At 40.9% G+C, this 22,605-nt stretch overlaps 1 long non-coding RNA gene across 2 annotated transcripts; it reads left to right on the top strand.

Annotated features, from left to right (window-relative positions):
• Positions 1 to 4,465: 4,465 nt before the first annotated feature.
• LOC147579939 (uncharacterized) lies at positions 4,466 to 21,866 on the top strand. Of its 2 annotated transcripts, XR_015252352.1 has the most exons (3): positions 4,466 to 4,627; positions 19,096 to 19,589; positions 19,828 to 21,866. It is a non-coding gene; the product is annotated as an uncharacterized LOC147579939 (long non-coding RNA). The 2 variants fall into 2 exon arrangements; XR_015252351.1 differs by lacking the exon at positions 4,466 to 4,627 and having other exon boundaries at positions 18,234 to 19,589.
• Positions 21,867 to 22,605: the final 739 nt, after the last annotated feature.

Genomic DNA, 22,605 nt, shown 5'->3' with positions numbered 1-22,605 from the left:
TTAACTGAGCCACCCAGGCACCCCTTCCTTAATCCTTATAGATGTCCTTATTTATGGTTCTTTTCCAATGGCACCTTGAACTCTGAGAAGAGACGGACTAAGGAAATAGAGGGCAATGGAGGAAGTTTGAAGACAGTCATCAATAGTAATCATAACTACTATTGCCTCATTGAATCTTTATGAAAAGAATACCTGTAGTGTTGATAATATTGTACCCATTTTCTAGATGAAAAGCAGAGGGACTTGCCCAAGGTAAGAACTGGTAAGTGGCACATCCAATTCTGGTTGAGTCCAAAGCCTCTGCTTTACTTCTGCATTTCTCCAAGAATTGTTATGTTTTCCTCCTCAGTGTTCTTTCTCTCTCCTTTCTTTTCCCTTCACGCTGCCACATTCCCTGTCTTAGGCTCATGTCTGGCCTGTCACCATAGACCCCCTCCACCCCTAGGCTTCCACTGAGTCCATTCTGCACCCTTCGAGACCAACCTTCCTAAAACTTGATTTAAAATGTGCCTTTCCAGATCCAAGATTGTTCTCAGATGTTCTGTCAGCTCCTAAAATATGGCTATCCCTTGAAGAATAGGACACTTATCAAGAGCTCCAGGTTAGAGCCCAAATCTGACCTGGTATGAACCATTTATATAGAAGTCTATGGAAGTCAACTCAGTCTTCTTTGGATAATAGCACTCATTTCCCCCCCCCCCCTCCCATGATAGTTATTATAATCCACTCAATAATCCCATTTCTTAATGTGGAATTATAAACTGTTCCCCTGTGGGAGCACTACACAACCTGCAATATTTACTTGTCCTTGGGCTTCTTTGTAACCTCCTCAAGGGATGTCACTGATGTATCCCCTGAGCCCAGCGGAGCACAGGGAAGACAGAAATAGAAACTGCCCTATAGATGTCTGTTGAATGAATTAAATGAGTTCCCGTTTGTAGTGGTAGGCATGAGAGCTCCAGCTTAATATGTGGCCCTTAAATACTTTTGAATACATGAAAAAAAATATTTAATAACTTCAAATAGATATAATATTCATCTTGCCTCCTTTCTAAATACTTCACCCAAATCATACAAATATGAACTTTGACACTTCATAACCTTTTTATTTTTATTTTTGGCAAGGGGCTGCATTGGCTGTATTGGGACCTTCCTTTCAGCCCAGCTCTGTTACTTACTAGCTGTGGTCTCTAGGGCAAATTATTTAAACTCTCCGTGACTTGTTTCCTACCAGGGATAATAGGAGTAGGATTTCTTTCTTTCTTTCTTTCTTTCTTTCTTTCTTTCTTTCTTTCTTTCTTTTTTGGTGAAGTTTAAAAGTTTTTAAAATGTTTAGAATAATGTCTAGCTCAGAGGGCACTCAATAAATACAAGCTGTTATCATCATCATTATTGATAGAACAATCATGAATGATATAGGCACTTTGGAGATAGTATATTTTTAAAACTGCAAAGTGTGGGAAAGAGGTCTTATGGTTTTGTCTTACGAGCTGTCACCCTTTGAGACCCTTCTACCTTAAGCATTACCTTTGGTTTTCAGAGACTGTTGGAGATTTGCTGAAGTTTTTGCTCTTGTGGATGTTGTGGTGTAGGGGGCCAGTTTTCTTTGAGCAGAACCACCCATAACTGATTTCTGAACCTGTGCTAAGCAGGTAAGGATTCACTGGATAAGCATGGGGAGTAGCAATGGTAGTATGAAAAGGAAAATATTAGACCAGGACGCAGGCACTGGAACTTAGAGTTAGGTGGAGAAGTGTAGGACTTTGGTTATGCGATGTTTAGTTCTTCCAGCAAGAGATGGGACACTGGAGAAGAAAGGAGAGTGATCTCCAGGTATCTAAGAGGAAAAAAAAATGAGCAATGTGGAAGGTTGATACTGACATCCCTCCCTTTCATAAAAGATTTTTAAAAAGGAAACTTTGCTGATTAATTTCTAGGCATTCATTGGTTGCTCTGAACATGCATCTGTACCTAATGCTTTTAGGTGAATTATACTATTGGCAGAGAAATGAGAGCGGGGTCCACACGTGTGCCTGATGAGCCCAAACTAAAAAGCACAGTCAAGAGCCTAGCCCCATGGCACTGGGGCCACACCAAGCAGAAGCCTTAGAATGTGCATCTTCTTTAACCCTGACTTTCACACCTAAGAATTCTTTCTGTAAATATATTTGGATAAGTGGGCAAAACTTAAACGTGAAAGGCAACTTTACCACGGCATATCATACTACTGCAAACCTAATAGCTGATCAGATGAAATAACTTAAATATCCCATAATAGAGGATTGGCTCAATATATTTTGGGACATCCGTCAGTTGAATGCTATGGCCATTTTAAACAATACTGTAAATGTATATTTGTTGACACAGGGAGATGTTTGTGCTCTACCATCAGGGAATAAAACAATATGTAAATTTTGATCCTGCTGTAAACAAATGGATTATATGTGTGGATATAATTACCTGGGAGAGGACTTGCCAAAATGCTAATAAATGATGATCTCTGGATATGTTCAGATACATTTAAAAAATATTGCTCTGTATTTTAAAAATTATCTACAGGGCATTAAAATTGTGATAAAAGTAAAAAACAAAAAGCAAACACAGAAACAGATGGTCCGATAAGCAGCTGAGGCGGAATGCCTGGGCTCCCATTGAGAGGCAGATATAGGACTGAGGGGGCAGCTCTTCCGGTTTCAAACCTAGAGGAGAGTACACACACAGTTACCTAAGCCAGTCATCATTTACAAAGAGTGGGTAGGCTCTTTTACTATAAAGAGCCTGTTCTTCATGCGTCCTGCTTGTCATCACACCGGTAAAGATTTAGTCATTTAAAATACATCTGTGGGGCGGGGCACCTGGCTGGCTCAATTGGTAGAGGCTGGGTCGCTTGATCTCGAGGTTGTAAGTTCAAGCCCCACAATGGGCTTAGAGATTACTTAAAAATAAGATCTTAAAAAATATATATGTCTAATGAGTGAACAGGCAAAATAGAATAATATGTTCACTCGTCTCTCCCCCTGGATGGTCAGCTCCACGAAGGGGAGGGCTCCTGATGGCTAGTTTACAACTACTGGAAGGACTTACAGAGGTGATCCACCCTCAGTGTGTGCCTTATATTTGCCACTGAAAGAGAAAAAACTAGCATTCATTAGGTATTCAACAGATGTTCTTTGAACACTCAACTGAAGTGTATCCTTTATCATTATATTGCGAGTTCAAACCTTTGGCATAGGCTCATCTCTTTATCGGGATAGATGCGTTTCAGTTCTATCGTTAAGACAGTGAAGTCTGTTTATAGTTAAGAGAATAAATCTTCCTTACATTTGGTAAGTCATTTCAGTCACCCATGGCAAAAGAAAACTTGACACTAGGTGAAAATTATCCACTATGGCAAAATAGGGAACGTAGCTTGAGAATTACATTCTTGGCGCTATCTTTACCCAGTTTTGTTTTTTTGTTTTTTTGTTTTTTTGGTTTGTTTGTTTTGCAAGTCTTTTCTTTCCTTCCTTTTTCTCTCTTAAAAAGTTCAGTACATGTTTGTTTTTTTTTAATTTTTTTTTTTTAACGTTTATTTATTTTTGAGACAGAGAGAGACAGAGCATGAACGGGGGAGGAGCAGAGAGAGAGGGAGACACAGAATCGGAAGCAGGCTCCAGGCTCTGAGCCATCAGCCCAGAGCCCGACGCGGGGCTCGAATTCACAGACTGTGAGATCGTGACCTGAGCTGAAGTCGGACGCTTAACCAACTGAGCCACCCAGGCGCCCCAAAAGTTCAGTACATGTTTTTTAAAAAAATGTGAGCCCTAAGTTATTTTAGACCAGTTACCCCCTGGAGATCCCCATAGGAATGTGTCACCGTCACCGCAGACCCCAAACCGAACCCCACTTATTCCTCACGAATCCAGCTTCTCATCTTCAATTTCTCAGCATAAGAATGTGCAATATCTCTTCAGTTCTCTGGTTCAGAAATTTGGAATAATCCTCAGGCCCTCAGGCTTCCTTCACTGAATTCCTCTGTTGAATACGTCTCAAAGTCCTAATAATTCTACCTCTTAAATGACTCGATTCCAGTCCCTTTTCTCTATTCTTACTGCAATTCATCGATGATGAACAAATACTGATGAAGCACCTATCCTGTTCCAGGCACTGGGGTTCCAGTGGTGAACAAACCAGAGGAAGTCCCTGTCCTCAGGGAGCTGATCATCCAGTGGGAGAGACAGATGATTGACAAGACTATTTTTTTTTTAATTTTTTTTTCAACGTTTATTTATTTTTGGGACAGAGAGAGACAGAACATGAACGGGGGAGGGGCAGAGAGAGAGGGAGGCACAGAATCGGAAACAGGCTCCAGGCTCTGAGCCATCAGCCCAGAGCCCGACGCGGGGCTCGAACTCACGGACCGCGAGATCGTGACCTGGCTGAAGTCGGACGCCTAACCGACTGCGCCACCCAGGCGCCCCTTGATTTACATTTTTGAGAGCTCACTCTACTGCAGTGTGGAGAAGATGGTTGGAAGGCAAGAGAAACCGGACGATCGACTGGGACACTGGAGAAACCCAAGCAAAAGGTGAAGATGCTGGTAACTGCAGAGGCAGAAGGAAGTTACCAGATTCAGTGTGGTTTGAAGGTAAAGCCGGGAGGACTCGTAGATGGATGGAGGGGATGGTTGTGAGGGAAAGAAAGCAATCAGCATGGCACCTGGGTATTTAGCCTGAGCCAGATGCCTCAATATAATTTATTAAATGATTCATCTTTTTGCCAATCAGGAAAAAATCACCTTTCTTATGTATTATAAGGCTGGATCTATTTCTGGATTTTCTGTTCCACCTATTCCTGATCACACTCTTCTAATTCCTACTTAAAAACTAATTAAAGGTGGGGCGACTGGGTGGCTCAGTCGGTTAAGCGTCCAACTTCAGCTCAGGTCATGGTCTCGTGGCTTGTGAGTTCGAGCCCCCATGGGGCTCTGTGCTGACAGTTCAGGGCCTGGAGCCTGCTTCTGATTCTGTCTCCCCATCTCTCTGCTCCTCCCCTGTCCCCCCGCCTCAAAAATTAATAAACATTAAAAAAAAAATTTTTTTAAACCTGATTAGGGGCGCCTGGGTGGCGCAGTCGGTTGGGCGTCCGACTTCAGCCAGGTCACGATCTCGCGGTCCGTGAGTTCGAGCCCCGCGTCGGGCTCTGGGCTGATGGCTCGGAGCCTGGAGCCTGTTTCCAAATCTGTGTCTCCCTCTCTCTCTCTGCCCCTCCCCTGTTCATGCTCTGTCTCTCTCTGTCCCAAAAATAAATAAAAAACGTTGAAAAAAAAAATATTTAAACCTGATTAAAGGGGCACCTGGGTGGTTCAGTCAGTTAAGCATCCGACTCTTGATTTTGACTCAGGTCATGATCTCACAGTTTGGGAGTTTGAGCCCCACAGCAGGCTCTGTGCTGACAGCACAGAGCCTACTTGTGATTCTCTCTCTCTCCCTCTCTCTCTGCCCCTTCCCTGCTCAGTGCACGCTCTCTCTCTCAAAATAAATAAATACACTTAAAAAAATAAATTAAAATTATTAACGTATTATCAATTTATGCAGTATACAATAGGTTATAAATAAAATACAATAAAATTAATTTTCTAATCATTCTTACTTTTTCAGATCTGTTTCAGTTTTTCTCACATGCTTTTTCTACAAATACATTTAAAAAAAATTTTTTTTTCAACGTTTATTTATTTTTGGGACAGAGAGAGACAGAGCATGAACGGGGGAGGGGCAGAGAGAGAGGGAGACACAGAATCGGAAACAGGCTCCAGGCTCTGAGCCATCAGCCCAGAGCCCGACGCGGGGCTCGAACTCACGGACCGCGAGATCGTGACCTGGCTGAAGCCTGACGCTTAACCGACTGCGCCACCCAGGTGCCCCTACAAATACATTTTAGAATCACTTTTATCAAGTTAAAAAAAAACTGCTAGGGGTTTGATTGTTTAGTATTGTATTTATAGTTTCGTCTGTAATAATGTTTTGTTTGTTTAAAAAAATTTTTAATGTTTATTTATTTTTGAGAGAGAAACAGACAGATTGTGAGTGGGGGAGGGGAAGAGAGAGAAGGAGACACAAAATCCGCAGGCTCCAGCCTCTGAGTTGTCAGCACAGAGCCTGACACAGGGCTTGAACTAACTGTGAGATCATGATTTCATCCAAAGTCAGACGCTTAACCAACTGATCCACACAGGCCCCCTTATTTGTTTGTTGGTATTAAATGTTTATGTATTTATTATGAGGGAGAGAGGAAGCACGAGCAGGGGAGAAAGGCAGAGGGAGAGAGTAGAGAGAAGCTCAAGCAGGCCCTGTGCTGTTAGTGCACAGCCCAATGCAGGGCTCGATCTCATGAAACCCAAGATCATGACCTGAGTCGAAATCAAGAGCTGGATGCTCAAATGATTGAGCCACCCAGGTGCCCTAGTTTGTAATAACGTTGTATTTTTTATTTTTTAAAATATTTACTCATTTATTTTTGAGAGAGAGAGAGAAAGCGAGAGAGAGCTCATGAACAAGGGAGGGGCAGAGAGGGAGAGAATCCCAAGCAGGCTCCCCACTGGCAGCTCAGAGCCCAACATGGGGCTCGAACTCAAGAACCGTGAGATCATGACCAGAGCCGAAATCAAGAGTTGGATGTTTAACTGACTGAGCCACCCAGGTGCCTCTGTTATAACATTTTGTTTTTAATGTATTTTTTTATTTTTATTTTTAAAAAGTTTTATTATGTAAGCAACCTCTACACCCAATGTGGGGTTTGAACTGACCCAAGATCAAGAGTCATATGCTCTTCTGACTGAGCCAGCCAGGTGTCCCTCGTCTGTAATAGCATTTTATTTTATTTTTTTATTTATTTATTTTTTCAACGTTTATTTATTTTTGGGACAGAGAGAGACAGAGCATGAACGGGGGAGGGGCAGAGAGAGAGGGGGACACAGAATCCGAAACAGGCTCCAGGCTCTGAGCCATCAGCCCAGAGCCCGACGCGGGGCTCGAACTCACGGACCGCGAGATCGTGACCTGGCTGAAGTCGGACGCCTAACCGACTGCGCCACCCAGGCGCCCCTGTAATAGCATTTTAAAACATTGTTTGTCCTTCCATATTCACGATGGCCTTCTGTAGGTTTATAATTTCCTTAATATAAAGCATACACATTTCTTGTTGTTTGTTCTTTTGTGAATGGGAATCTACTGTATCTGTTATACTTTCTAACTAGTTATTGCAGGCAAGTAAGAAAGTTATTACTTTTATAGATTTATATTTTAACCAGATAATCTACTGAATTCGCTCCTGTTTCTAATAGTTTTTCAGTTGATTCACTTGGGTTTTTAAGACTATAATCTTTAGAATCTGCAAATAATGATACCTTCTGCCTCTTCCTTACCCAATATTTATGCTTCTTATCTCATTCTCTCATCTAATTACATTGGCAAGCACTTCAAGAACAATCGTTAAATAATTGTGGTGATAACAAGTACCCTTGTCTTGTTCCTGACTTTAATGAGACTACTTCTAGGGTTTCACCAGTAAGTGTTATGCTGGCTGTTAGTTTGTGACGCGTAGGTATGTATTAGATATCTTTTTAAACATGGCTTATAAGTTTTGTTCTATTACTACAGTATTCAGATCTTTAAAAAAGTCAAGTGTTTGGGGGGCAAGGAAAGCCAATATTGAAATAATCATGTGGTTTTAATTCTCTAACCTATTTATACGATAAGGTCTTTTAATAGAGTTTGCATTAATGAACTATCTTTAGAAATCTGAAATTATACCCACTTGATTGTGGTATGTTCTTACTTTGCTCTGCTATTTATATAATAGAATATATTAATATTTTATTTGGCATTTTGTATGTTATTCATGAATGAGATTAGTCAGGGGTTGCCTGGCTGGCTCAGTCAGTTGAGCAAGTGACTTTTGCTCTTGGGGTCGTGAGTTCAAGCCCCACGTTGGGTGTAGATTACTAAAAAAAAAAAATAAAACTTAAAATATAAATAAATCTTTTCTTTGCCATTTTTGCCATCCTTTGGTATCATTGTTGTGTTGGCTTTGTGGAAAAATTCTTCCCTTAAATTGACACAATTTAATGACAAATATTCTATCAATGCATGGAAAGCCATCTGGTTCTGGCCTTTGAATAGTACTTTTTAAAAAATTTTTGTTTTAATGTTTATTCATTTTTGAAAGACAGAGAGAGAGAGACAGAGCACAAGCAGGGGTGGGGCGGAGAGAGAGGAGGACACAGAATCCGAAGCAGGCTCCAGGCTCTGAGCTGTCAGCACAGAGCCCAACGGGGGCTCGAACTCAGGAACCGTGAGATCATGACCTGAGCTGAAGTCACAGGCTTAACCAACTGAGCCGCCCAGGCACCCCTGAATAGTACTTTCTTAACCACTTTGTAGCAGCTATATAGGTGTGCTACCATTTTTTTTTTAATGTTTATTTATTTTTGAGAGAGAGAGAGAGCACGAACAGGGGAGGGGCAGAGAGAGAGGGTGACACAAAATCTGAAGCAGGATCCAGGCTCTGAGCTGTTGGCACAGAGGCCAATGCAGGGCTTGAACCCAGAAGCTGTGAGATCATGACCTGAGCCAAAGTCAGATGCTTAACTGACTGAGCCACCCAGGCGCTCCCAACTTATATTTTGATTAAATAGATTATACTATCAAATACATTTTTCAGGGGGGAACCATGGATGGAATCTCTTGAGTCTTTTCATATTTGAGAATATTGTTATCTTTACTTGTTGAAAATAATTTGACTAGGTCACATGATTTTCCTCTCAAAAATTTTCAATTATTGCTGTCCACTGGCCTTATATGTTGCCATGGACCAGTTTGAGCCCAGTCTGGTATTTTCCTCTTTTGATTTACTTCATCTGCCTAGATGTTAGAAAGATTTTTTTTCTATCCACAAAGTGCAGTAATTTCAGTGGGAAATATCTTGGATTAATTATAGTATATTAATTATGTTAATCTGAAGATTTAGCTCTTGTAATTTCAGAAATTTTTCTTAAATATCTGTTCTTTTTTGTACTTTGGAGAGAATAGTTATGTATATTTTGTAACTAGGTTGGCTGTCTTCCATATCTACTAACTTCTGCGTAATAATTTTTATTTTTATTCCTTTCCTTTTCATCCTGTATGGTTTTTCTCCAGTCTACCGGTGAGACTTATTATTTTGCACAACCAATTTTGCTTCTTGGTGTTTCTAAATTCATTCATTATATCTGCAATGAAATTTTTTTCCTTCATCTTTGCCAGCTTCCTTTAAATTTCATGTTTTCTTATCCTTTTATCTTTGATAATCATCTTTCATAGAGTCCGGCTATCTTTAATTATATCTAAGTATGGAGCATTTATTTTATCAAATTTTCTCCTGCTTCTCAATGCTTTTTTTTTTTTTTTTTTTTAATGTTCATTTATTTTTGAGAGAGAGAGTGAGAGAGCAGGGGAGGAGCAGACAGAAAGGGGGACAGAGGATCCAAAGTGGGCCCTACACTGACAGCAGCCAGCCCATGTGGAGCTCAAACTCACAAACTATGAGATCATGACCTAAGTCGAAGTCAGGCACTTAACTGACTGAGCCACCCAGGCGCCCCTCATTTCTCTTTCAAATGTGTTTCTTCTTGTATGTCTTTATATGTCTCTTCTTTATGTCTCCCTCCCTCCCTCCCTCCCTCCTTTCTTCCCTCCCTCTCTCCTTTCTTTCTTCCTTACTTTAATAAAAAAACTCTCCAAATGGGCTTCATCTGCCACGTATATAATTGTGGCTGAGATTATCTTTTCGACCCTGCTTGCCTCCACACTTACTCTGTCCACAACTGCTGGCTCCCACACTGGCCTCCCCATGAATCATAGAGGCCAAGCAGTTTCATGCCTTGAAAGGGCAGATATTCTTTCCTCCTTTTTACCCTCCATTAAAGCTTTCAACAGAACAGCTTCCTAGATTCCAAATCATTGTTTAGTGTTGCAGTTCTTTGAATTCATAAGCATCAAATTTTTCCCCCGAAGTCCGTGTATGGTGCTGTGTTGGCATGAGTTTCTAACATCCATTGTGCACTGTTCCTGAAACCAGCACAGTTCTGATGATTCTGGGGCTGACTCTGGCCAGCAGCTCACCCCAACTTATCCCATGTGGCGAGTTTCCTCTTAGGAGTCTCTGTTCTTACAACATGTCCTTAGTCAGACACTCTGGCTTAGCAGATATATCATAATATCTTTGGACCTCTGGTGGGGAGGAAAATTTAGCTACCCTCCTATTCTTTTTCTCCTATGGGGCTCTTCTGACTCTATATGAATTTAGGCTAACCACCTTCCTTCCAGATTCTCATGATGTTGGAAGATCAATAATACGTTAACTCTATGCTCAAGATCCTTGCATGTCTCCTATTTATAACAGACATATTGCAAGTGGCACATTCCAGCAGAATGTGGTATTCAAATGATCTTTGCTTCTGGACCCATCTAGCCCTGTAGACTTGAGCAGCTGGTGGTAATGCCCACATAATGTGGCTGTTACACGGCCAGCAGAGTAGGTGATATACTTTCTCAACACCTTCTTCAAATAAAAGTGTTGGACCTGCCGGTACCCTGTTATTTGAGCTTCCTCCTTTCAAGGTCTAGAAATCCAGACTTATTCATGCAATAAAGAGAACATACAATGTTTATTAAGCTCCACTCTGCTATGTGCTAGGAGTTATTTGAGGTTCTTGTCATATGATTGTGGACAAGAAATAAATTCCCGCCCTCACAGAGCTTTCAGACTAAAGGATGGAATTGTTTCTCATCTTGCCATCCATGCAGAGAGTTTGCCTTCTTGTGGTTTGTGTATAAATTCAAAGATGGCACCTCCTCAAATGGGAGAAATAGCAGGAATCTGAATACTTGCCGTCTGAGTTTGTCTTTGTTTTGCAGGCATAAATTGCCCTTCCTTTACTTTTTAAAAACTTAATTTGGGATGGCTCAGTGGTGAAGCATCTGACTTAGGCTCAGGTCATGATCTCATGGTCCGTGAGTTTGAGCCCCGTGTCAGGATCTCTGCTCTCAGCACAGAGCCCACTTGGAATCCTCTGTCTCCTTCCCCCTCTGCCCCTCCCCCACTCGCATGCATGTGTGTGTGCGCATGCTCTCTCTCTCTCTCAGATATAAATAAACATTAAAAATTAATTAATTTATTTATTTACACCCAATGTGGGGCTCGAATTCACAACCTTGAGATCAAGAGTAACATGCTCTACCGACTGAGCCAGCCAGGCGCTCCAAAGTCCCCTCTCTTAAAAAAAAAAAAAATGGATTTAAAATGTATTTTCTGAAGTTAATTCATGCAAAAGAAAGTTCTGGAAATGCTGCGTAGGCCTGCAGGGCAAGTTAAGCATTAACATCTCTCCTTGAGGCTTCATTTCAACACTCCACAGGTCCATTTGCAACCTGTACTTTGAATCTGATTAGTTGCATAATAACTCTTTACATTTTCATGCAGTGTGACACCTTTCTTTGGATGAGCTTAAAGTGTTTTACAGCCATTATCCTATTAACCCTCACCCTAGGGAGTGTTGGGGGTGCGTGGAATATGTTATTATCTTTATTTTATGGAAGGGACATGATGGCACAAGGAAGTCAACGAATTTGAGCAATAGCACATGGGAAGTTGGGTGGAACTGGGGACAGAAACAGGTCTCATAAACAGGCTTTTGCTGCTGTGGCAGAAATCTCTCCGCTTCCTTTATCAGAAAGAGCCAAGCGGCCTTAGTGGTGATACTGAAGGTCTGATCTTTCATCCAAAGGGAGGGGTTAAATATATGCTGGGAGGAAGGAGCAGATGAGTTAAGTTGATTCATCTAGAATGATAGGAGCTGCTCGATAAACTTCTGCAAGCAATCTGCATGTGTATTTCACGTCTGCTCTACTGCATGGTGTCATGCTGCCAGGTGCTGTAGGAGAAACCCAGGGAGTGTTCTGCTTGGCACAAAGTAGCTCCTAAATACATATTTGTGGAAGGCAGGAAGGCGGGAAGGCAGGAAGGGGGCAGGCAAGAAGGAAAGAAGGAAGGAAGAAAGGGAGGGAGGGAAGGAGGGAGGGAGGAAAGAAAGTGGGAAGAAAGAAGGGAAGGTAAGATATCATTCCCGTCTTCAGGGAGCTTATAATTAGAGAGGGGGAAACCAAAATAATATAAAGAAAAATTATGTGCTGAACAAGGGAGTATTGTCCATTGATGCCTAAGCAGAGCGGAGAGGGAAGGAACCTCCAGGCCTGGAGCCATCAGAGAAACTTTCTCTGATGGAAACTGAATAAGCCTTGGAGGAGGGAGGGATTCTGGAGATGAAGAGGAGGAGAGAGAGATTATTTTGGGAAGTGCGAGGGCCTGACTAGTCTGGTGGTAGAGAGTACCCGAAGGAAGGAGTGCTTTTTTAAAAATGTGTTTTTAAAGGAAGAAGTGGGTCTTGTGAGATTGCAAGGAGGCGTTGTTTCTTTCATTAGATGTTGTGGAGTGCCCACAATTTACTAGAAGATAAAGTGCAGGGAATCAGAGCAAACTCCTAGATTCTGAGGTTCAAAGTGTGCTGTTGCTGAGGAGGAAAGCTTGCATTTTGGAAGACGGTTAACTTTGTGAGTCTCTAATAATTTCAGGAGCTAGTCTCAGCACATTTATTTTGAAACTGTATGGACTCCATATTCTGCTCGGAGTGTTTGTTTCTCCCTTAAAGGTGAGATTGAGCTCACGATTATTCTGTTATCACTGAAATGTATTCTTTTTTTTTTTTTTTTTTTTTACCGTTTTTGTATTTTTTTTACTTGGTTTTAGTTAGTGAGCATATAAATGTATTTATCATTATTCTGTTGTTGTTTTTACTGCTTTTACTATTATTCAGTTCTGATTACACTACTGCATCCATCGCTCTCCTATCTCGGATCCACTTTTATCCCTTACCATGGCTCACATCTGGCAGAGTTCTCTAGCAAACTTTCTTCTTCTGACCTGGGTTCAGCAATTAAAATCATACATTTTGAAAATAGTTATTACTGTCTTTTAGCATTTTCCATATCTTCGGGGATCAAAACTCTTGTTTTATTTTGGGTTCTTTCTTCCCCCATGAAACAGGGAAGGTGAAAAGCTTTAGACACTGAAATCTCTTCTACTCCCAAATAATGTTGGCCTCTGACTAGAGGTAGATAATCAAAATAAGAAAAACAAAACAAAACAAAACAACTAACTCAACAAACATTATAGGAAATGCGTATCAACCCAAGTAGGAGATTTCATGGTCTTAAAAGGTGATTGCCATTATGTGGAAGTCTGAAGAAGGCAAAGAGGGCAGTGTGAATGTGAGGGTTCTGCAGACTCTCAGCAGGGTGGTAAAGTTGCAAGTATTCATATGCATAGGTGCAGAAGAATAAGATCTGTAGATTTGCAGCCAGGTCCCAGGTATGATTGAGGGCTGGGCGGGGTGGGGGGGGAAAGCGTATGAGCAAGAACCCCAGTTTTCTACTGCCCAAAGCAGCAGAGGGGACATATTTGGAAGAGAGACCGGCAGAATTTTCTGAAATGCATTCCCCATTTATTACCTTGCCATCTAATGGAGAGCCTGACTGAGAATGAGGTTCATATCAAATTCCTATTTCTCTTTTCTCTCTTTGAATGTTCCCAGTTTAATTTGGGCGCATGCATTATCAAACATCTGTTTTAATTACAGCCATTGTTGAGGTAGTTAATCAGTTGTCGTCTCTCACCAGCCAAAATCCTATAGTGCTGAATTTTTGTACAATCAAAGATACAATAAATATAAAAGGAATTCTTGTATATCAGCAAGGAAAAAAAATGCATACAACTTCTTTGCTCACTGATGCAACCAAAACACCAAGGAGTTATTATAATGTGCATTCCCCTGACACAGACTTTTATTTCATGCAAATGACTGTGATTAAGATTCAAATACTTTTTTTTTCCATTTTCACACATTACTTAATCAATGTGAAGTACTGTGTAAAAATTGCATCTCTTCATAACAGTGATTTTGACCAAGTCAAGTGTTGCTCCTAGAATTATAATCCAGACTTGTGATTCAATTATCATTTAGAGACTTTCTAAATTCAAATTAAGTTCACTCTGTCCTCCTCCTCCCAACACTGTAAACAATATCAGTATGGATCATTTGTAAGGTGTGACCAAAATAACTTTCCATTTCAAAGAAGTATACAATGTGATGTGTAAATTTCCCTTACTTGCAAAAAAAAAAAAAAAAAAAAAAAAGCACAGCAATCAATAGTGACTGGCCATTAAAATGTATGAAATGCACAAAGTACAGTCTATTTACGTTACACTTAGCTTTTACGCTGGATAATACCGACACTCTCCAGCATATTTATCTATTTAAACTTACTTGGAACACTTGCACAAACCACCATTTAAAAAGTTCAAAAAGAACCCATGGAATACATAAAGTTTGGCATCGCCATTTGATGATTTAACTATTGGACATTCAAAAGCTCGTTCTTACAGGAATCAACTAGGAATGAATAAAATGAAGTAGGATTCCAGAAGCCAGCTAGATAACTCTCCTACAACTGTAAACATTGATCTATTTACTGCTTACTGCACCCAAACCAGAGGCTGAATCTTGTTTTGTTATTGTCTGTGACTCTTTCTTGTTCATCTTACATTTCATTTATACTTGAAAAATTAGATGTTGCCGGTGACTAAGTTTTGGTTATTACCAGGTACTATCCACATCCATTTTCTTACCCTTACCCTTATACCCTAAATGTCTTTACCCTCTGAGATGAAAATAAAATCTAATTTTAATTGTTTTCCTTCTTTAAACGTTCACCCAAAATTCCTCCTTTTGTGTCCAATTGCAATGAGCAGACAAAGACACTCATCTTTTGTTCTCCATGGTTCCTAGAACACAATGCTTTCTCTATGCTAGAGCTGAATCTCTTGAATTTGAATAGTTTTTTTTTTTTTTTTTAAGGGAAGTAGAATTTGCATTGGATTGAGTCTGGTGAATTCAAACATACAATGTTTGGATCTGGATATTCCTTTTGGAAGTTTCTTGAACATTCTAAAAGAGACATTCCACCTTTTCTGCCAGGAAAGATAGAGAGACATTGGCAGTTCATATGAGGGTCTCAACTTGTAGAGACCTTGGCCAGTTGAAACCAAAGGTCTAGTCCTGAATTTTCTGGAAGACTAGGAAACGTCTTTGAAGTTGAGGTGGTTTTATAGGAGGAACAATCATGATCTGCCTAAGAAGGCATTGTCACGTTCTACAGAAATAAGAGTAGCCAGCCATGTCTGGGTCTTTCAAAGCCAGAACCAAGTCATTTGAAGTCAGTGTAGACTACTTACAGAGGACCAGAGAGATGATTCCTATCTATTCTGATTCCATCCAGGGAGTTGTGTGGGGGCTTTATGATGAAGCTTCGAGGGAGAAACGAGATTGGATCAGAGGCCCTGGCTGGTCCCCATTATCTAACCTTCCCTATCCCATAGAAATAGAATTTTTGCTGGGCACATGGCTGCCCAGAACAAGACTGCATTTCCCAATGTGGCCCTTTCCCATAGCCCTTTGCATAGTCCTCATAGCTGGTAATGGATCCATGATTAAATTCTGGCCAATAGAATGTAAGAGTATAGATCCAAAATTCCTTATCCCGAATAGAGGTCATATATGGTATGGAATTCAGATTTCTTTTTTTTTTTTTTTTTTTTTTTCAGATTTTGAAGGTGATACGATGCATATTCTGCTTATTATTATGGAATATCTCTATTGGTGGCAGGGACAGCATCTCACTATCAACTGCAGCAAAGCATAGTAATATTCACTCTAAATGGGTAAAGGCAATGATCTCATGGCGATGCAGGCTGGCTGAGCCCAAGACCCAGGGGAGGGTCCCATAGGACCGGCTAACAGGGTTCTTGGCTTTACGCAGCATAGAAATCAAACAGGAACCAGAGCAAGTGAAAACAGAGTTTCTTGAACAGTGTAAGTGACAGAAGAGTGCCTGGGAGACTCAGAAAGGAACAGACAATGAGTCTCGTCAGTGCTTGGGGCTACGGGTTTATATTAAGAAAGGGTCTAGGGAACGTTCTCCTCCAGGAACCCAGGGTAGAGGCAACTGTCAGATGAACAATAGGTGCTTTTCCATAAATTACTGAAGGTAGGGGTACTGAGGCCAGCATGCGCTGAGGTTTGTTTGAAGCTCATGTCCTGGAACACGTTTGAGATCTGGCTCTTCGTAGGTGTTATCAGGTGTTTGGGGCCTAGGACAAAACTCAGCCAATGATTAACTTTCTTGCTTCTTCCCTGAAATGGGAACATAGCTTCTTTGGCTTATACAGGGGCAAAATGTGGATCACGAGTTAACGGGGCCTACCAGAAAAACAGCAGAGACGGAGCCTTTCTAAAATGGAGTCTCTTCAATGGCAATCCAGGTCAGGTTTTGTCCTCAAATGAACTGTTGTTGAAAACTATGAAAGGAATTTTGGTTTTTAGAGCTTTTTGGATCTCAGAATTATGTATCATGTGGCAGCTTCTAGAAACCTGTAGAGACAGCTCACAAATATCCTTCGACTCTCCCTTGTTTCTTCCTACATTCTGCCTTCTGGAAAGTGAAGCTTCCTTAGACCACGAGGATCGTGGTTTTAAAGACAATATAAATTGCCCTTATTTATTCTTTTCCTCAAAGTGCTATTAACTTTAAATGTGAATCTTTTTGTTTTGCTGCATCGCTTAATATTGAATGCACACCATATGCAACACACTATACTAAGTATCTCATTTAATTCTGTGATCAATTCCATTTAACGGATGAAAAAACTGAAGAATAGAAAGTTTATCTAACTTAGCCAACGTCCATACTCAGTAAAGCTAGGATTTGAAACTAAGAAGTCTCTCTCAGTGAGACCATACTTGCCATATAAAAAATGTGTTGGAGGGGCGCCTGGGTGGCGCAGTCGGTTAAGCATCCGACTTCAGCCAGGTCACGATCTTGCGGTCCGTGAGTTCGAGCCCCGCGTCGGGCTCTGGGCTGATGGCTCAGAGCCTGGAGCCTGTTTCCGATTCTGTGTCTCCCTCTCTCTCTGCCCCTTCTCCGTTCATGCTCTGTTTCTCTCTGTCCCCCAAAAATAAATAAACGTTGAAAAAAAAAATTAAAAAAAAAATGTGTTGGAGACTCATTGGTCAAGTTTCACGTTTCCCTATGGTTCTGGGATTGCATTCTTTAGAGGCCTTGTTGAGATACTGTGCTTTTTTTTCCTCCTTCATTTTAGTTTGGCAAGTTTTAATTTGCAATTAACCAGCTTTCTAACAACCCCCAAAAGAGAAGGGGTAAAGCTAAAAGCCTATTGTTTTCTATGATCACGCTAACATTCATGACCACAACTACATCATGATGTAAAGCACTGGACAGAAAGGTTTATAGATATAACTGTTATGCAGACGTACCTCCCAGCCAAATTAGAAGTGAATATAAATTTGGGATACTAATTAACCTATCATCTTGGCCATATTTTCTGGGTGACATCTATGTCTCTCTCTTTTTTTTTTATTTATTTTTTCTATTTTGAGAGAGAGAGAGAGACAGAGACAGAGAGAGTGTGTGTGTGTGCACGAGCGGGAGTGGAGCAGAGAGACAGAGAATCCCCAGCAGGCTCTCCACTATCAGTGCAGAGTCCAATGTGGGGCTCAACCTCACAAACTGAGAGATCATGACCTGAGCCGAAATGAAGAGCTGGACGCTCAGCCAGCTGAGCCACACAGGCACCCCATCTGTCTCATTTGAAGTGTCCCATACTCAGTGGTAGGTGCCTTCTTCCTGTTAATACCTGAGTTCCAAAAGAAGTCACAGTCTAATAGCAAAGCCATCCCTGGTCAAATCTGAGAAGATTTCAGAGGTTATAAATATCGTATTCCCCAGTAATTGTCATTACATTATTGGCATTTCTGGCACAATTCACTCTAGAAACTACGGGGATGGGGCGCCTGGGTGGCGCAGTCGGTTAAGCGTCCGACTTCAGCCAGGTCACGATCTCGCGGTCCGTGAGTTCGAGCCCCGCGTCGGGCTCTGGGCTGATGGCTCAGAGCCTGGAGCCTGTTTCCGATTCTGTGTCTCCCTCTCTCTCTGCCCCTCCCCCATTCATGCTCTGTCTCTCTCTGTCCCAAAAATAAATAAATGTTGAAAAAAAAATTAAAAAAAAAATGTAACTAGTTAACAATAGGAAAGGGCGCGCTGCTAATGAAATTGGTTTTGACTCTAGAAAGATGTGTGTATGACTTAGCCATTCTCAGTTTCGTATCTTTGGTTTCAACTCATTCACGTAGTTGAATCTCAAGTATTAGTGTAGCAAATATGGTAAAATATTAAGTTGTTGAATCTGGGTGTTGAGCAGATGAACGTTCATTATACTATTTTCCCTACTTTTGTGTAAGTTTGACAATTTCATAATAAAATGTCAGAAGACCAGGGAAAAATCCATACAAATGATAACTTTAAAAATCTGCCATTATTTAAGTGAGGCTATCTAGGTGTTTAGCTCTATACTGTCCAATACAGTGGCCGTTACGCAAATGAGGCTATTTAAATTTAAATAGAAATCCATTAAAAAGGCATTAAATTAAAAATTGAGTCCCTCGGTTGCACTAGCCATACATTTCAGTACTCAGCAGTCACCGCCTATATATTTTTTAAACCATTCTTAATTGTGGTAAAATTTGCATAACAAAATTTACTATTTTTAAATGTACAGTTCAATGTATAAGTACGTTTGCATCGCTGTGCAACTGTCGCTGTGCATCCATCTCCAGAACTTCAAAAAATTTTCTCTATTTTTTATGTGAGCCATTTTTATTGTGGCAAAACAAATATATGAACATATTAAGAGCCTGTTGAATTTAGTACTGTTGTCTGTTCCCAAATTTCTCTGAAAATATTGGCTTGCTGCTTGCTTCTCCCCATATGGATTGCAAACACAGGTAGCAAAAACCTCAGGGTTGAGAAACCTTAAAGGAGAAAATTCTGAATTGTGAAACTTTATACGTTAACTATCTTTTTTTTCCCCCTGGAAATGGAGAAGCAGGAGGAACCCCATTCTTCAACCATAACAATGAATCACACCTCATTCCACTCATAGTTCCCCAAGGCTCTGATCCTCTGGAACATAGTTTGAGACACACAGCTCTATTGAGCACAGACATTGATTCACCAGCAAACATTTGTGTGGAGCCTCCCGGAGCCAGGCGCTGTGCTGGTGATGGGAATATAAAGGTAAGGAAGACAGGCAAGGCTCTTGTTTTTCATGGCGCTTCCTTTCTGGTGTGGGGAGACAGACAATCAACCAGTTAGCAAGTCCACAGACAGACCCAAGGTATCATATGGTGTAAATACTGCAAAGAATATAAAACAGGGTGATGTGTTGGAAAACTTCACTGACCGGACGTTAAATGTCCTATTCAGAAGCTGATTCCGAATTAGCTATAAATCATCTAAAAACAATGAAATATGACATTCACCAAAAAGAAGTTCACCTTCTACTACCTTTGCTTTTCCTGCTTCTGACTGTCATATTGGTTGGTTCTACTCCATTATTTACTTTTTTTTTTAATTTTTTTTTTTAACATTTATTTATTTTTGAGACAGAGAGAGACAGAGCATGAACGGGGGGAAGGCCAGAGAGAGAGGGAGACACAGAATCTGAAGCAGGCTCCAGGCTCTGAGCTGTCAGCACAGAGCCTGATGCGGGGCTCGAACTCACGGACCGTGAGATCGTGACCTGAGCGAAGTCGGACACTCAACCGACTGAGCCACCCAGGCGCCCCTCCATTATTTACTTTTAATAAGCTTGGGAGCTTGGGGGATATAAATCTGGTAATCGCTCAGGTAATTCACACCTTATCTTTATATTCAAAAAAGAAGATACCTATAACTTTTGCAAAAGAAATTCATCCAGATTGGTGCTTGTTGCAAATTGAACCCCGGGTTTTCAATGAATAAAGAACAAATCTGAAAAAACAGAGAAGAAAAACTATGGATATGTCGGACAGCTTTGCATAACACCTGTCATTGTCTTCGCGAGCCCAGTCAAGATCGGGAGCCATGTGGGTTAATATTTCCACCAACTTCTCCTCTGTCATATGTTTGCCAAGTATCGCCTCTACTCGGGATACAACACTGATTTGCAGAGCGTGCAGTTGTGTGAACCCAGGAGGAAGGCAGTGTGATTCACACAACTTCCCTTCTCTCGACAGGAAATACAGCAAAGCATGTCCTGTGTTCCCATAAAGTTCACCGTCCTATACGTTCTATACCTAAATCGATTACTGACTAGGAGAAAAGTCAATGTATGACAAGAGATATTTTCTTTTCACTGAGTAAAAGTTCCAGTGAGTGAAGTGAGTAATGTTGTTATAATCGTCCACATAAAAGGAGATAAAGCAGTTGGAGAGAGAGAAATGCAAACTGTTCCAAGGTCTGATCTTGACAGTAAAGACTTAATCATTTTCAAGCCTTCTTGATTTTCCTGCCTCTTGTCTACACACTTCTGCCAATGTTTTATCTTTAAGATCTATTCACAGCCTTCAAAACAGCCTGGGGCAAATAGCAAGGACGGCCAGAGAATGTGGTTTTCAGTTACCCTACTATTTGGGTGACTCCTTAGCTGGGATAATGCGATTTTGAACGGATTTTAAATGGTAATGGTGATAGGGGATGGTCAATATTTATTTATAAGCTTTCTTAGTTGGGATGCTATTTCAATTTTTACATATCTCTTAAATTTTAGAGAAATACATTTCCCAACTGAGTTTTTTAGGTTTAGAAAATTGACCATTATACAAACATCCGTCATTGACATTCATTGCCAGCATTTATAACAACAATACTAATGACGAAACTGATATTAACTGTGCTGAGAGCTTACCATATATTACCTCATCTAATTCTCATGACAAGCGATGGAGGAAACTAAGGGTAAGGGAAGTAGAGTAGCCAGTGACTCTTTTTATTATTATTATTATTTTTTTAATGTTTATTTATTTTTGAGAGAGGGAGAGACAGAGTGTGAGCAGGCAAGGGGCAGAGAGAGAGGGAGACACAGAATCTGAAGCAGGCTCCAGGCTCCGAGCTGTCAGCACAGAGCCCGATGCGGGGTTCGAACTCACGAACCACGAGATCATGACCTGAGCCGAAGTCGGAAGCTCAACTGACTGAGCCACCCAGGCACCCCAAGTAACCAGCAACTCTTGTTATATGTCCTGTGTTGGCAATGAGTTCAGGTTTCAGGGGGTGCATTGGAGAGCGTTTAATTTCTCATAATCTTGATCAGAACTGCTTCCTCTAAGCCACCCAGAATAAACATTTTATCTGAGTAAGGGCAGTGTGGTTGCTAAGGAAAGGCATATCGCAATCCTGAAGGCTATCCCAGGAAGATGTTCTGGAGCTGTCACTCTATATCCACGTGACTGTTACCATCAAATTCCCGTTTCTTCAATGCTCATTGTGTTTGGAACACTAGATTCAGACACTTGCCCAGTGAAGGGGACGCAGAAGACACGGGGGGCATCCAAAGCAGCATGGCAGCATGGAATGGTAGGACACGACCAACCCTCGTGGACAGATACGCCTATCTTCTAGGCTCGGGTCTTACAAATTATTTCTTTGACCTTAGACAAATTATCTAGTTTCTTTGGGCCTAAGTTTATTGGATCTAAAACAAAAGGTTTGATGTAGTGATTGCTTAAGATCCTTGTAGCTGTAAATTATGATGACTCCATAGGTCTTATCTTCCCAGAATTTACAATCCAGTGTGACAATCAAATAAACTGAAGTATTTGGAAATGTTTCTAAACTTTATCTTGTAATTGCTTTGGTGTGTTTTTTCCCCTTGGTCTTGAACCTAAGGGCCGTGGGCATGTTCTTTGTACCTCCTCCAAGATTTCACACATATTAGGGGCCCCATAAACGTCTGTTACATAAGTGACAATGAGTGAATACCTGAATAAACACATAAATTTAACTTCCCAAAGAAGCAGTATATATGTAATGACACCAGCTTCTTCTAAATTCACATTCAGGTCTCATTTTTATATCATTTATCCCTGGGAGCAGATCCAGGTTTTGATGAACCCGAAGTTAATACAATTCAAGGGCTCCTCTTTAAGAAAAATTAAAAATTTCAAATATACAATTAAGTACAGCGCCCTTGCAGGAGCCTGTGTAAACGAGGAGCACCAAGGTGTATACCCTACTGGCTTCCAACCCACTTCTGGCCACAGGCCCCCTTTGGCCCTCCACTCCAGGCATATCTGCCTTCTCTCTTCCTGAAAAGTTTACTCCTACCTCAGTGCCTTAGAAAGTGCTCCTCTATTCTCTACCACAGCTCCCTGATTAGTTTTTAAATCATGGTAAAATACACATACTGATCATCTTATCCATTCATAAGTGTACAGTTTAAATACATTCACAATGTTCTGCAATCGTCACCACTGTCTATACCCAAAACCTTTTTTTGTTTTAAATCATCCCTAACCTAAACTCTGTACACATGAATCAATAACTCTCTTCTCCTTCTTCCCCCTAGCTGCTGGTAACT

The sequence above is a fragment of the Puma concolor genome, chromosome B3, assembly GCF_028749965.1.
Source record: "Puma concolor isolate L17-30 chromosome B3, mPumCon1.1.hap2, whole genome shotgun sequence".
Lineage (NCBI taxonomy): Eukaryota > Metazoa > Chordata > Mammalia > Carnivora > Felidae > Puma > Puma concolor.
Note: the sequence above shows the minus strand (reverse complement) of the source record. Positions and strands in the feature narration are given on the sequence as shown.